A 15,896-nucleotide genomic window follows, 5' to 3' on the forward strand; every position below is an offset into this window, starting at 1 on the left:
ATTTTGAAACTATTGAAAATAAAGCACTCTCGCTGAACTGTTTACGTTATGCCCAAAGATGACCGATGAATAATACTGCTGTACACATACAGTTCAAAATGATTTACAAAGTCAGAAAATATTACATAAAAGCTCATCGGGGACTCAGAGCTTCACTCCTGCTCTAGTTCCCTAGCTGTTATGAAATGGTGCTTCTCTGATGCGGTTAACTTTTGCGTACCCATCTTTGACATCTGAGTAGTGTATCTACATGGGTATACATGGTTTACGTTACAAAAGTATTCAGCAGAATTTAATACAGCAGTTGGAATTTTAACTCTACATTTTTGGAAAGGAATGCAATACATTAAAAAAAGTAATTTATTATGTTATGTCTGGTATATGGAATATTTACTAGTTACTCCAGATTTATCAGTTAAGACTTTCATTCTGGTGTCAACATGTACCATGCAACAGGATACATTAAAATATTGATAGTGTAAAGAGACCTCCTACAACCTGGAAGATGGATAAAGGCTAAGAAAAGACAACTAAGCTTTCCTAAAACAACATTTCAGACAAAATGATCTTTTTGCATCTGTGGACCTTCTTGTGTAAGAAACTGATAAAATCATACATGCATTCAACCATAATTTCTACTTTATGGGTGGTTTTTTTTTTTTAATTTTGTTTTGCTGGGTTTTTTTTCTTTGTTTTGTTGCTTTTTTAAAAAAAAAAAAACAAAACAAAAAAACAAAACACAAACCAACATTCCTCTGTTTGCATTCAAATTTCACCTGAAGGCAGAGGCTATTTTTTTCCAAGATAAAATGGAAGCGAAGTAAATTGAATTTGCTGCACTTCAGACTTTGTTCCATTCACAATAAGCATGTATTTGGAGAGAAGTTTGATCAGTACATCAAGACATGGTCAGATTCATTCTAGTGTGACAGAGCAAATGAAATTAGCAGATCTCTACTGATTTTGGGCCCTGGAATTCAGCCACAGGGAAGTTCTGTTGCCACAGAAGACATTGCAATTGGAACAAAAGAGTTTTTCCTGTTAACATGTAACTATTTCCAAGCTAAATAATAAATAAAGCAGGATAAATCTTTCCTGGAGATACAGAAGTGTGCTACTTTCCTCCCTCTCATCTTTACCAGTCTTCTACAATTGGTCCAGGTCTCCAATTATAATTCCTCAAAGAAAACAATGCTAGGGAGAAAGCTATTCTCAACAGCAGCGAGTCCCTTAAAGTTAACAATGGCTGCGTCTTGACTTGACTGCTTTGGTCACTGCTACGTGAAGCAGTGTGAAGAAATGGATCCTGAGACAGGACCAGTCAGAACAGATGGTGAAGTCTTGCATGACAGAGAAGGGCAGGCATTTAGAAGCACATTTTCTGCAACATGCATGACCTTGACCTTTGAGGTGAATTTCCACTTACTTCAAAACATTAGGACTACCTCATTTCCCTATACTCTACTGGGGGAACAGTCTCTCAGTTTGAGCTATGAGACCTGCTTAATAAATTAATCACCACTACAGAGCGTTAAAAGCTTGAAAAGTATCTATTAAAATCATTAGGTACAAAAACCATACTCCAGGTCTTTATTAGTTCACTACATAGGGGAAATTGCTAGAGAAATGTTACTGCAGGCAAGAACATCTGCTTATTTACCTGGAAGAGGTTTTTGTTGTTATATTGACCCCCCCCTTCCCTCTCCAAACCAACCCAAGCTTCAGAAGATTCTCTTGAAAAACTACTGAAAAAAAAAAAAAAAAATCGTCATTCTTTATGTAGTCAATAAAGTTACTGCAGAGAACAAACACACAAATGGAACTCCTACAGAATGTCCCTTTCAACTGAAAGCAAGCTCAGAAAAATAACAGTTTGTTTGGGATGGAAAATTGACTTTTTAAGGTCTTTACAGAAGGGGAAGTATAAAAAAAAAAATTTGTGATGCGAATAATGTTTTGTCTGTGAATATTTTCAACATTTCTCGTACTGACTCCAAGGTATGTTGTTCTCAGGACTTGCATGCCAGTGATAGTGGTAGAAAGAGCAGCACAATACAGCAAAACTGCTCCAGAGCTGAAGACCAGACTATTGGCCAATAAAGCCTGCATGTACATTACCAGAAAACGGTGGCCAGATATTAATCCAAGTGATACCTCTGTGTGTGTTATTTTGAGGTTCTATTCCATCTATCATCCCTTCTACTATGCAGTACAGGTGCTCCCCAGTCAAGATCAGATCCAGTCACATGGAGACATTGTAACGGATTTCCCTAGTTACCAAGTACAGATGTAGATCTGTTTCATCACCCATCAAACCATTTCTAAATCAGCTAGCTACAGCAAATCTTGATGAAAGATCAAATATAGCATGTGTGGTGGTGGTGGGAAGGTCTTTCACAACACATTTTTCCCCCCCTCAACAAAATTCAGTGCCTGCCTATCATAATACCAGCATAAAAATAGAAAGAATAAACATTTCACACTAGGTTTTGGAATATTTTCACTTTGGCAACACATCAAATACCTTCACGTCTCACAGTTTTAAAGAGTCAAGTGTTGTGGGATGCATAGGTTACAGTTCCACTAAAACTGCCAGCTCTGGAAAAGAATTTAAAAGCTCTGGGCAAATAGATCCAACACAGTAAAACAGAACTGGCAGCACTGTACAAACTGTTTGTGTGCCAAAATGACGTCAGCCAGTGAGTCAGCTGTACGCCTCTATGTTCCCTGGCACACTAGAAAAAAAACCATTATCAGTGCTACTACATGGGGACCAATAATGATATTACTGATACTGCCTTCATGCTCAAAGTCACAGCAGTAGTATCTGAAGCCTTATATTAGCTTCCCTGTGTTTTCTTACTTCACCCACTGCTGTGTAAGGCAGAAACAAAGAAAGTTGCAACACAGATTATATATTCATCACAGCTAGAGCAGCCTAATACAATAAAGTCAGTGCCACAGTGTCACTTGTCACTTTCAGAGCATGAGATGAAATGATGCCATCTGCGAGAGAAAATAAAATGGGGAAGTGAGTCATAGCATACTCTGAGAAAATGGCACAGCCACTCTGGAGCTGGAGAGAAAATGATGGTGGAAGGGCAATCAGAAAGCCACAGCAGTAGTGATTACCTCTTAACTCATATAAAGACATAGTTTGTTTTAGTCTTTAGAAGCATCACTTGATAAACCTGCTATGCACACCTGCACTTTTATCGTAGTTTTTTTTTTTATATCTGCTAAACACACCTGCATTTTTATGACTGTGTGTGCCTGAAGGCCCTGTAGTAGCAGGGCCAAGGATATCTTTGGAAAATTAGAATATCATTAAGCAAATTTAAATTCATGTGAACAATCAATAGATCACGAATTCGATTTTAAGTCATTCCAAAATATACTATTTTTTAGTTGATGAAACAAATCAAGTATTTGCAACTTGCAAGCTTTCAGCATCTGAATTTCATTTTAGGAAGTTCTCTGTCCAAAGTGAAAAATCTAGCACAAAGTCCATACTCAAGACAGGTGTCCAAGTCAAAAAAAAAAACCAACAAAAAAACAGGTCTTTGAAGTCTATTTATCATTCTACTTTTTTAACAGTTCTGTTTTATACAACTCTGCAATAATTCTATACATACTAGGAGTAATATAAGCTTAAAAATCCAGGTATAAATTATCTTTTAAAAGAGTGAAAGAACTACATTTTTCCATGAATATAATTTTTTTAAAATCCTATAAACAAATGTTTTGTGATATCCAACAACATCTGGTATAAAACATGCTTCATGACTATGGAGGAAAGTATGTGTTTTCTTTATTAACCCACCTAAACTCTTGCTGCCAAATAGGCTTCAGCTTGACCACAGATGCTGAACTGGCAAGGTGCTAATCCCATCTTTGTTTACAACCAACAGAAGGCTGCAACTTCGACCTTCAACTACCAGGCACTCCAGATCTCTGAAGTCAATTTCTCACTGTTTTTCACTGCTGTGTGTATCACTTGAAGAACATCTGATCCACGTACTCCCAATAGAAGATAAAACGTATAGCTTTTTAAGGATACTATTGGTGTAGTAAGTAACACAGAGTCCATTGGTTAGCTCGCTCTGTCATAAGTAACAGTAATTTGTATCATACTGCATTAGGCTGCTAAAGGAGACATCAGCAATCTATTTTGTAACAGATGGTTATTTCTAAAGGTGAGGGTTTAAATTCCTACATCATTCATCACCAACAAACTGTAAAAAAAATTCATAAACCACAGCATGTTTTAGTAAGATCTTACCAGCTACCAGCAACTCAATAGAAAAAAGTTTGCATGAATGCCACTCAACCATATTACACATATACATTCATGTCAGGTGGTCAGATACTGTAAAATCAATTACTGCTTGTTGCCCAGATATTTGATGAGTTGCTCAATACCATGAATGTGGATCAGATTGCTAAACCCTTGCTTGATGTTGTAAAGATATTTCTTTTCTCCTTTATGTCATATGGCATTATTGATTTAGCTTACTAGTTTCTTACAGAAGCACTGAAAAAGTGCTTCCATTCACCTATGCCAGATTAAGCTACAGGTCTGCAGTTACAGACCTCAAAGATACAAATCAGTGTTTCTACCATGACAATGAACGGATGACTGAAAAATGGATAACTTGTTTGCTTTAACAAGATTTAATGGTATACACTTAACTTTTATGTCTGCTTATAAGGAGCTTAATAGAATAACTCTTTTTCTTTTTTTCATTCTTATACCTAATAATTCCAAATAATGAAACTACAGATTCTACACACCTGAATAAAACCATTAAGGTGACCTAACGATTTGGTTACCTATGGTAAAGCCACCACAGTTAAAAGACTTGTTGGTCCTCAGCTAAGCCTTATACCAGTGCCAGGTGTGTTCCACATGCAAAATGGAGAGTGCTGGCTGAAATCACCCTGCAGTGGAGAGCAGGTAACCTCAGCTGGTGAGCAGCAACTTGCTAACTTACAGATCATGTCACTTCTGACTGATGTCAAACCCTTTTCCACTTCCACGAAAGCCAAATACTGATAATTCTACCCAGTAATAGTGAACTTCACCAAGTTCAGTCTTTGAATTTGCCAAAACCTACAAGTTCAACCAAGTAAGTCCGCTAAAAATCCTGCGAGCTGTGGCAAGGAGAAAGGCCCTTACTGAACAGCACACTCTTTGAGACACCGAAGTCCTAATGCGATTCAAACTTTCATGCCTCAGCGGGGTTTGTTGTATGGTAGTACCTCAGTAAAATGTCACTTTTCTATGTCAGCAAAGAAGGCGGCTGTCCACCAGCACTGAACATACAAAGAGAATGAGGAACACCATGCCTGCTATTCCTCCACAGGACAAGTCTGTCTTCTAGTCATCGCTCCCGCCTTGCTGCCCCCCTCCGCCCAAGTCTGAGTTAATGATTTTCCAAGCAGATGGCTGCTGCTGGTAAATAGATAAATTATAGCCAGCAGAAAGCATGAAGCTTGGGATCACTGCCATGGTGAAAAATTGAGTCCTAAGGTAATAATATTATATGTAACTTAACACTGCATCTAAAAAAATAAAACCTAAATCTTTAGAGCCTAGTATGCTTTACAAAGAAAGCTAACAGTTTCCTTTCTTATGCCTGAAGATTTGCAATCACTAGGTTTTTGAACTGTCTTTTTTTCATTAGTCTCATGCTTCCAAATATGATCTATTATTTGGCAGCAAAGGCAGCAAAACATTTGTTCCCTCTCAGTACAGCTGCAACCAATTGGATTTTAAAAAAATGGTATTGGAGATCCAACTGTCCTCTATCATGTTGATTTTTCCATGGTAACAGGGTTGTATTTTTTTCCTTTGGGGGTGGTGAAGGGAACAGGATGAAGAAATGCATTTCCAGTGTTCTCTGCTTTTCCAATTCTCATCCCTCCACACACTGATAGAAGGGATTGGACTAGACTCCAGAATTGCATACTATGAAACTTTTTAAAATGTATATTTGTATAAAACAATCTTTTGTCTTTTTCATTTTCAGGCATGCAAACATAAAGAAACTCCAAACTACATCATAATATCTAAACATGAAGAAGACAGTGGACAGTTTACTGTGGCCTTTTACCTAGAATCTCTGAAAGGAAACCAAGCAAATCTGCTCCCCTTTCAGATATATGACAATACACTGAAGACGGTACCGCATGTAGATTACAGCAGTATTTACTTGAGATAACCAAATGAACAAAAACTTGCCATAAATTACTTAAGGACTAATATTAGTGCTAAGCTAGAAAGCTGACCATGTAAAAACTGTGGACACATAATAATATGGTCAAATAGACTTAATTTCAAACAAAAGGTTGTATTTTTTGTACTATATGCAAAATACCAAAACCAGCATAGTACATAGGTTAGTACAGAAATATGGCATAGTACATGAATAACTTAATACATTCAAGTTCTGGCAGAAAACACAAGAAAGGAACAAATATCAGCTGAAAATATCTGGCTTTCTCAGAGGTTGCTAGTGCCAGACTTAGACTACAATTGCATCTCAGACCAACAGTTGCCCCATTGCAGTGCCACCAGCCTCAGATCTGGTAAAGGATGCTTCACTTGTCATTCTTACTCCACCAGGCACTGAGGGTTTACCAGGTCAGTCTGATCCTGTTTGAAAAACAGAGTTAAAGAAAACCACAGAAGAACAAACCACAGCCATTTGGTACCTATAGTCTTAAAACTATAGCCCCTGAACACACTGGAATAAAGCATGAATTTGCCATTGCAGGTATTTCAAATTAAGATTTTTGTATCAGGTATTATTGAGTAAAAAATAAAAATAAAATAAAAATCCAAAAGTGGTAGGTAGCAGATGAGCTGACAAGCCTCAGCCAGGCACTTGCAGGGAGGAGGGTGGAGGAAGGGAATTCCTCCGTTTCTGAATTGCAATTTACCTCTGCAAAACATTTAAGATAAAAAAAAAAAAAACCACAAAATGCAATTTTGGAGAGAATCAAACACAAGGGCATTCATTGGAGCCAAGTGTTTCAGAGCAATAGGACTCACTTGTCAAATACAAAAGTCAACTTCTGGTTTAATGCCGAATTAGGAAGGGGAAAAAAAACCCAAACAAAAAAACCCCACACAAAACCACAAGAAGCCTGAGTGGCAATGCAATTGCTGTTTGGTAACACTTCAGATAAACTCTTCTAACCCTTCTGGTCCTTATCTCACAAGTGTGGAACAACTCAGGAATGCTGTGATAGATCTTCGGCTTCTCAGAAAAGTATTGACTTGATAAGCTGGAATTTCTCACCAGGTTTCTGTGAATTTTGTGAAGTTTACTAGACACATGTTTGGAGCCCAATATATTAGAATGAGTTAAACGATTTATGTAAGAGGTGGGAGAGAAACTATAATGCTAAAAGAAGTTGTATTCTGCTGCTTAAAATCCATCCCAGTATCTGACATTGATTCTCCTGTTTGACTTGATCAATATTTAAGCCAGTCAACTTTAACAGACAGACATTTCATAATGTAGTTTCTGGCAATTGTTCTCCTTATCTGTAATAAATTTTCCTATATATTATAGTTTAATTAGCTATCCAGAGTATTCCTATCAGCTGAAAAACACTAAGACAAGCAGGATTTGACAATATGATTATTTATCAGCCAGTGTAATAAAGAATTAAGAAGACATATGGATGATATAAGTGTAATAATTTTGAGGATTTAAAGACAAAAGGAAGTTAAAATACATAAGTAGAACAATACAAAAGAACAGACACAGATCAGAGAAAATACTCTCAGGGCATCAATGACCAATTTTTCAAAATAGGCACACAATAAAAGAAACTCAAGCCGTAACAGTGTCAGAGCAGTCCTCTAAGTTCATAAACGGAACTGTTCTGCAAGGCATCTACGCAAAAAAGGTCTTTGGAATAAGGAGAGATATTCCCCTGAGTTTTCCACCTCATCTGCTGCCTTGCAAAGCCAAAATAAGTTTTGCTGCCTTCACCTCCTGTTAGCACTGCACGTCAACAGAGATTCTCTTTTCTTGTGAAAGTAGACCGATTTCCTAAATTTCAACCAGTTAGGCCAGGACAAACATACGGAAGGCATCAGTTTTGCATTAATGCAATTATAACTTATCTTTCAGAGCTTGACAAGATTGTGTATCAGTCACTCCGAGTGACTTTTCAGGGAAGGCAGTCAAAGGAGTATTTAAAAACAACAAACAAACAAACTCAACTCAGCACACTAGATATAGTTATTTTAGTCACTGCACCACGTACATGGAAGCCTATAACAACATTTTTAAAATCACTTTGAGGAGCACAAGCTGATGGTACGCAGTGTCAGATTTCATCTTTACTAGAGCAAGGGTGATTCACAGCAGATGCCTCATAACTGAGTCTTGGGAAAACACTGCTGGATCCATACGTGTCCCATTAGCTTTTTAAAGGTTTTAAAGTATGAAATACCACAAGGTAGAATTATGCAGGTTGACAGCATATGACCAATACTGTTAGGATATGTACTCCATTTATTATCTCAGTTATAACTAGTAACTTCAATGTGCACAACAGATTTCTTTGCATGTTAAGTGTGTTTCTGTACACTGTTTATTCTGCAAAACAACATCTGATTAATTGCATTGCAGCCAAAGACTGAACTTCAATATCACTGGATTTAAAAACAAACAAACAAACAAATTCTTAGAGCCACCCAAGCACGTGCTTATACTACTATAAAGTAAAAGCTAAGGTATAAGAGAATGTATGTTTGCAGAAGACATAGCATTTATTCATAGGCATCACTGTTGAGCTACTTTTTTCAGCTATAAGTAACCAATTTCAGTTGTTTTGAACCCTAAATGAAACAAGAGACAATGCCACTCAACTCCTTTGAGCAAATATCTACAGATATTACAACACTGATTTAGAATGATGACTGTCTTAATATAATGCACAATGATGTGAAATATTTCATCATTTATTAGAAACTATTAAAAATGTGAGTTCTTTTGAAGGAAAAGTTGAAGAACAATACTTGAAAAATACCTACTTTTTCAAAATATCAAGCAAATACACACACATTTTTTAATAACTTGTTCCCTATCTTCATTTCTTAAAAGTTGATATTTGCTTGTTTTTAAAAATGGACTTCAGCAATCTTTTGCTATTTGATCATGAATATTTCAGAATACCCTTTGGAAACAGAGGCTATTCTAAAGAAAAAAAAAAATTCCGAGACAAAATCCAGACTTGATGAAACAAAAGGAAAAAAAAAGAAAGACCTAACACAAAAAAGGGGGAAGTAAATTTCAAGTACTTTTTGCAGTTGACTGAATTACTCGGCTGCAGCTATGAGACAAAAATGTAGAGATTCAATAGTGACATGAGAAATAATTATGTCTTCCAGTCAGAAATCACAACCTTGGAAGTTATGAATCAATATAAATGGCAAAACTATTGACATTTCTATTTTCCTTTCTATTGCTAGAGAAACACTCTAATTAAAGCATAGCTTGACATACTTGGTAAATAAATGCCGCCTCAGTTACGTATTACATCCAATCTGAACAAAGTTCACTTCATATGGTAGAAACTTAACAAATGTTTTAAGACCTTAGTTTTGATACACCAGTGAATTATAGAGCACGATTCCTTCTTCATAGTTGCATCCTAGCAGCATATATATTAAAAAAGTGCTGAAAACTGATTTTGCTGAAACTAATGCCCCCTCCTCTTGTCTTCAAATTCTGTAATTCAGTATATTAGTATATATGGCCAAAGGGTAATTGGATATAATTCACTTGATTTCTTCCCCTGTTCTTTTGCTTGGGGTCTTCCTCAACAAGACACACAGGTCACCTAAACCTGAATTTCTGCTTGGATTAATTTCATGTCAAAAGAGTCTTACATGACTAGCACACACTTAACAGGTTCTTCGATTAGCACCATGGATTTTCACTGCCTTAATGAATGTAACTGTCTTCTAGTGTCTCATGCAATTTTCCTTTCACATCATCATCCTACTTTAAAATAAATTTTCAAGGCTTGAAGAACTTTCTTCACCTTAGACAATACAGCAGTCTGACAGAACCAGAGTACAGGGAAGAGAGGACCTTCCCACCTCTGAGTAGAGACCAGCTACGTGCTGCTTATTCCCCTTACAGTTTACTGCCTCTGTTTCATGGTTTTGCCTTTTTTTTTTTTTGAACCACATTGTGGTTAAGAACTACAAAATTTAGACCACATAGTTACTTTTGTGTAACATTGCATTCCTATTCTGTAATTTCACTGCATCATTAGGGTACTCCAGGACATAATAGTATTGCTACTAACATACCATTATGTGTTATACAGAGATGAGGAAAATCTAGCTTTATAACAAGGCCTGCAACCTTTAGAACCTTTACTAAACTGACATTATTTAGTTGACTGTTCATCACTCTCTGTGGAGTCTTATTGCTTCATTAAAATTAAGTTATTCTACTGTTTGACAGCTTCATACGGTTAAGAACATACAGTTATAACCTTTTCCTTGGTCTCTTTTCTTCAATTACCATTTTTTGATAGCTCTATGTCATGATGTATTTCTCAAAATCATTGTCTAATTTGCACAATTCAAATCACTCTGCTTTTTGACCTTGCTCCATACTCCATGGTAGGAACACACTTTAATTCTCAATAATCATGCTGTGCTTATATTCTGAAGTAACAGAAGTCAAACGTACACAAATGGCAATCAAATCCTTACAGAGTTTTTGAAACTACTTCTCAATTTCCTAATTACTTTGCCTTCTTTGCTTGCACTCCCCATCCTTCACCACCACCCCCCAGCAGCACACATATTCCTGTGACCCTCTCTCCCAGTACAGTAGTAGGTACCTAATGAGGTGGCAGTGTCAGTGCTCATCCAATTTTCCTCCCCCTAACATGTTGTCAACAAGATCATAAGTAAGTGTTACTGAAAAAGTAAGCAAGCACTTTTTCATTATTCCAAGCCCTCAAAAATAAATTTAATCCGTCACGTGCAATTTCTCCAGAAAACCCACATGGCCCCAGTAACAGTCTACTGCATCCTCATTTTCACTTGTGCTTACCTACTATAGAAGTTCCTTACGGCTATCACTACTGACAGCTTGTTTGCAATCTCAGCTGTGACTTATCTTGAGTAACAATCTCTTGTTTACTTACACTTTTATTTTACATTCTCAGTATTGACTTAATAGAAGCAAATCAAAAGTAGCAGTTTCTACCTTCTGTACAAATTTGCGTGCCATAGCGTATTAGATGTATTGAAACATGCTACATTTTTATACTTAAAAAGTAGCAACTTATTTTCAGGTATCATGTTGTAATTTCTATATTACAGTAACATATCCACAAGACTGATACTTCCCACTTATGAATAGGGAAACCAGAGTATCTACATAAAGAACCTTTATGCAGACAAACTAACAATTAGAATTAAAGGTCGGGCAAATCTCTCAGTGGAACTCAGACTGCAAAAACTGTGTATGTGCTCTTACCTCGTAGTGGTGGCCCATCACAACAGTAATCAGTACCTCCTTCAAAAGTAGCCGAAGTTTAGAATTATTGTGAAAACAGACCTGAATAATTCATTTCATGGTACATAACTGTAAGAGACACTTCATCGCAGTTTTGCAATGAAATCTAGTTTTACTATTTGAAATGCCAAAGCAATGTATGTCATGAGCAATCTGACCGTAAGCGGGGTGGGGAGAGGATGACAACCTGACAATTACAGTTTAGTCACACTATTATAAAATACAACAATCAATTCCATTATACAGCATTCCTTGAATAATAAGCAATGCTAGTAAAGTCTGATCAAGCTATGGCTGTATTTTGCAGTTGTTAATAAATCAGTTAGCATAGCTACACAAAAGGAAAGCTTTCCGTTTTCAAGAGATTACCATTTCAAGCTCTGTTTTCAATACAATTAATACAGGGTTGTTTATATGACAGATAGAATGGACTGTGCCATCCACAGGTTGGGTTTTGTGGGTTTTGTTTGGTTGGTTGGTTTGGTTTATTTGACTGTTGATTTTTATTTTATATATAGTATGACTAGCTAAGGAATAAATATTGTCACCTACATAAATCAACAGAAAACAAGGCGAGTAATAAACTTCATGCTTACACAACAACCAGTCCTACACCCTTTATTTCTACAGATTACCTTGCCTTCAAGTTTTCTCCAATACAAATTTTTGAATGGGTATTAGAATATGAAATGCAGCCATATCACCAGAGAGAACATCCTGACTCTGATCTTCCTGCAAAGCCCCAACTATTCTAGAAACCTCCACACTGTGCCCAGAAGGGTACCTAATTCTCAAAACATGAGTACCAAACAAATAAGAGGTGTTTAAAACTAAATAAATACAAAAAAAAAAAAAAAAGGGTTCCAAGTAAGACCTCCTCTACTGGTATCTTATTTGCACTCCTGTGGGGCACTTCCCAAGAAATGTTACTTTAGAAACACAGTTTAGCTATATAAGGGTCCATTCAAATGACAATTAAAATTCTGTTAGAACAGTTCAAGGACCAGCTTAACCTCTGTTAATTTGTACATTTTTCTAGACTGTTATGTGGAAGTTCATCTAAGTGTTATTGAACTTGAGCTAAAATAGCAGTACTTTAAATAATTTACCTTATTTCAGCAGGAAAAAAAAAAAAAGATCAGTACTGCACCTCTTTTGATAAGGCAGCAACTTTCACAAATTTAAGCTACTCATAGCCGCAGGCAATCACAGGAATATATTCAAGTACGTGATCAGTCTTCGTTGTATAACAAGCTCCGTAGAGATTGTTATTAGTCACAGATAATAATTCCCACTGTTACAAAAATCTGTGCTCAAAATAGTACCTCCCAAGGAAAAATTTCATCGCAAAGAAAGTAAGACTTGGGATGACAATCCTTAAGTTGGGGAAAAAAAATTGAGAGTTTGCCCAAAATCATCTGACATTTAAGGAAAACCAGCAAAGCAACCCAAATTATCTTTTAAATTATGTTACAGATAAGATACTACAGCAGAGGGAAAATACCTCATGTGTACTACAGAAAAATTAGTATATTTACCATTTTATGTTAATTCAACTATGAAACTATTGTTTTAAGCTCAAAGTATTAATGTGCTCTAGATTTTGGCCCTAACAAGTGAGAAATTAATTTTATGGCTTAAATTTAGGAAAACTTTAACAGGATACATTAGATGGTTCCAGAAGAAAAATCAGCACATTAGATAGTAGGATCATCACTTCCTAGCAACAGGAACAACTTGAGATGTGTAGTCTTAGCTCTGCCGTGCTCTTATCAGTATGCTTTAACGTGTGAAATCTCATTAGCAGGGAAGAACTACATGCTTCCCTGGGAGAAAGAGGCACATTTAGTATTTGCTACAGAGGACTAAGAAGAATACAAAACAAGAACATTCCACTGCTGATAATTCTTAACTTGCCTAACTGAAGAACAGAAAAGGTTGATGAAGCCATCATCAGTGGACAGATGTTACTTATTAGAGAATACAGAGTGGCATCTTAGCTTTCACTTTCCAAGGCAGGTTAAGACCAGAGACGAGCCACACTGATCATAACAAGTAAACAGAAGCATAAAAAAGGAATGTGTTTATTCATATGTTTTGTTCCTTTAAATCCAAGAAAATTATCTAGATATGTAATAAGGACATAAACCGAAGGAGAACATGTTCTCAACAGAAGGTTAAAATCTCTGCTATTAAATAGTATTGAGCTGCATCTATGGCCAATTCACTTTCACAGGGCTCCACACGATCCATTAAGAAACATTCTTCCAACAGAAAAAGCAAGTAACCACATACCAAGCTAAACACACTAACAAAATAGTTAGTAAGCACATTGACTTGATTCCCTAAGATGATTTCTGAAACATGATCATGTGTACGTGATTACACTGCAGGACTCGATTAAATAGTGCTTGGTTAAGCAAGATCACTTCAGGAAGACATACTGCCCATAACATTTTTATCAAAACAAATATACCTAGAACAAGTGATGCTTTCACTTGAACTATTACGACAGTAGGTGCAGCATTTAAAAAAACAAATGGCTGACAGCCAGAGCATTAAGTTATCCATGCTGTTGTCACAGATTCAGACTAGTACAACTTGAACAACTGCATTTACCATTCACGCCTTTAACCACGGAAAGAGGTGTCTAACACACCAGAGATATCAGTGTGTTTACTAGATTGGTGCATTCACGTTCCCATTTAGTTCACAGGAGTGGACACACATTGGTTCGCATCTTGAAATGATTTAAGTATGTTAATCTAGATTCCTTTTGGATTAAATTAAACCAGAAGGTATGCTCAAGTAACACACCCGATGTATCCTAATCACTATAAGGTTTTTGAACCTACAGGACCAAACTAGAACTAGTTTCAAGTAAGCACTCCCTTCCCACCCCAAATGCAGGGATATCATCTGCACTGTCTTATTGCACAGAGCTACACCTACTTCACCACAATAGTTGCTAATGGTCACATAGTCAAAGTCTGATTGTCTTCTGGAACATCTCCAGAATTGAATTTACTTGTTGAGAATCTTGGCACAATTTCTGCAAAAAGCAAGCCTGCTTCAGCAGAACACTAAGCATAGGATTCCGCCATCTGGATGGACTGCAGCAGCGTATTGACTGCTAATATAGTTAAAAGTAATTAAAATGCTTGTGATTAATCTGCTTCATTCACTAATCTTGTGTTGCTAAGAAAAGTTATTATTGTATTGTTCCACGCTTACTGCATAAAAATGGCATTTGCATGAAGGGTCATCCAAAGAAGAGGAACTGTTTTGCACCTTTGTGCTAATATACACTTCCTTTATAACTGCACCTTTTCACATTTGTCTAACACTATCATGAAAACTTGGTTTCAAACACACCTTCAATATTTCTGAAATAAGTAGCCACCTTCTTTTTCCAGTGCTTTCAGGAAATTATTACATACTTTTATTCACTTTAATAAGGTCAAAGAAGCAGAGTAAGTTTCTTCTCTATCGTGGCCAAAAAGATTCAATGTTGAAATTTTGACCCAGTTTAAAACTAATCCTTTTCCTCATCTGAGGCTGAGGAGCTAGCCATAAGCCCCAAGTGGCTTACTTGTCAGACTGAAGTACAAATCCTGATAATTCACAGCTATAAACTGACCCTTTCACCAGAATACCCCAGTAATTAAGTAACTCTTATATTGCCACAAGAACAAATGCACAGTCTTGCAAAGGCTCTTCAATATACTTTTAATTTGGAAGCATTTTTATCAGTTCAGATGAATGATCTTCAGTTACAGACATCTTGATATTTTTCTGGGCTTTTATTTTGTATTGTTACTCTCATAACAAAACATGGCTTCTTCTTGTCACTTGAAAAAAATTTAGTTAGCTCTTATCAGTAATGCAGGATTATTCATTCCTTTGAATTCAGTACATTTCTTATGAGTTTCATCAAACGAACTTTTCAGACATTCATCATGAGGATTTTTATTATGTTTACAGTTACTGAAATAGTTCAGCTTATAGCTAGTGCTTGCTGTTGAAAGGCTGATATTTCAGTTTAACAGGTCTATCAGTTCTAAAGTTTGTAACACAAATATCAGAATACAATTTTAAGATTCGTAGTTTGTACTTATTGGCTTTGCATAGGATTTTACAGCTTGAAAACAAGTGTAGTAGTTGAATCATGGATTGTGTATTCAGTATGCACTTGTAAAAAGTGAAAATAAAATAAAATAAATGGGACTATAACACTATTTTTTCAGTAGGAATAAGATATCTCTCTTTTACCCTAACCTCATTAATTATCTTGGGTGATATTACTTAAATCATTGGCAAAAAGAT

The 15,896-nt window shown here is 36.3% G+C and overlaps 1 long non-coding RNA gene across 1 annotated transcript in view; it reads right to left on the bottom strand.

Moving 5' to 3' along the window:
- Nucleotides 1–6,523: 6,523 nt before the first annotated feature.
- LOC127019757 (uncharacterized) overlaps nt 6,524–15,896 on the bottom strand; it is a 71,512-nt gene continuing 62,139 nt past the window's right edge. The window contains exon 4 of the long non-coding RNA XR_007766974.1: nt 6,524–6,658. This is a non-coding gene — a long non-coding RNA (uncharacterized LOC127019757). The remainder of the gene's footprint in view (nt 6,659–15,896) is intronic.

Source organism: Gymnogyps californianus, chromosome 9 (genome assembly GCF_018139145.2).
Source record: "Gymnogyps californianus isolate 813 chromosome 9, ASM1813914v2, whole genome shotgun sequence".
Lineage (NCBI taxonomy): Eukaryota > Metazoa > Chordata > Aves > Accipitriformes > Cathartidae > Gymnogyps > Gymnogyps californianus.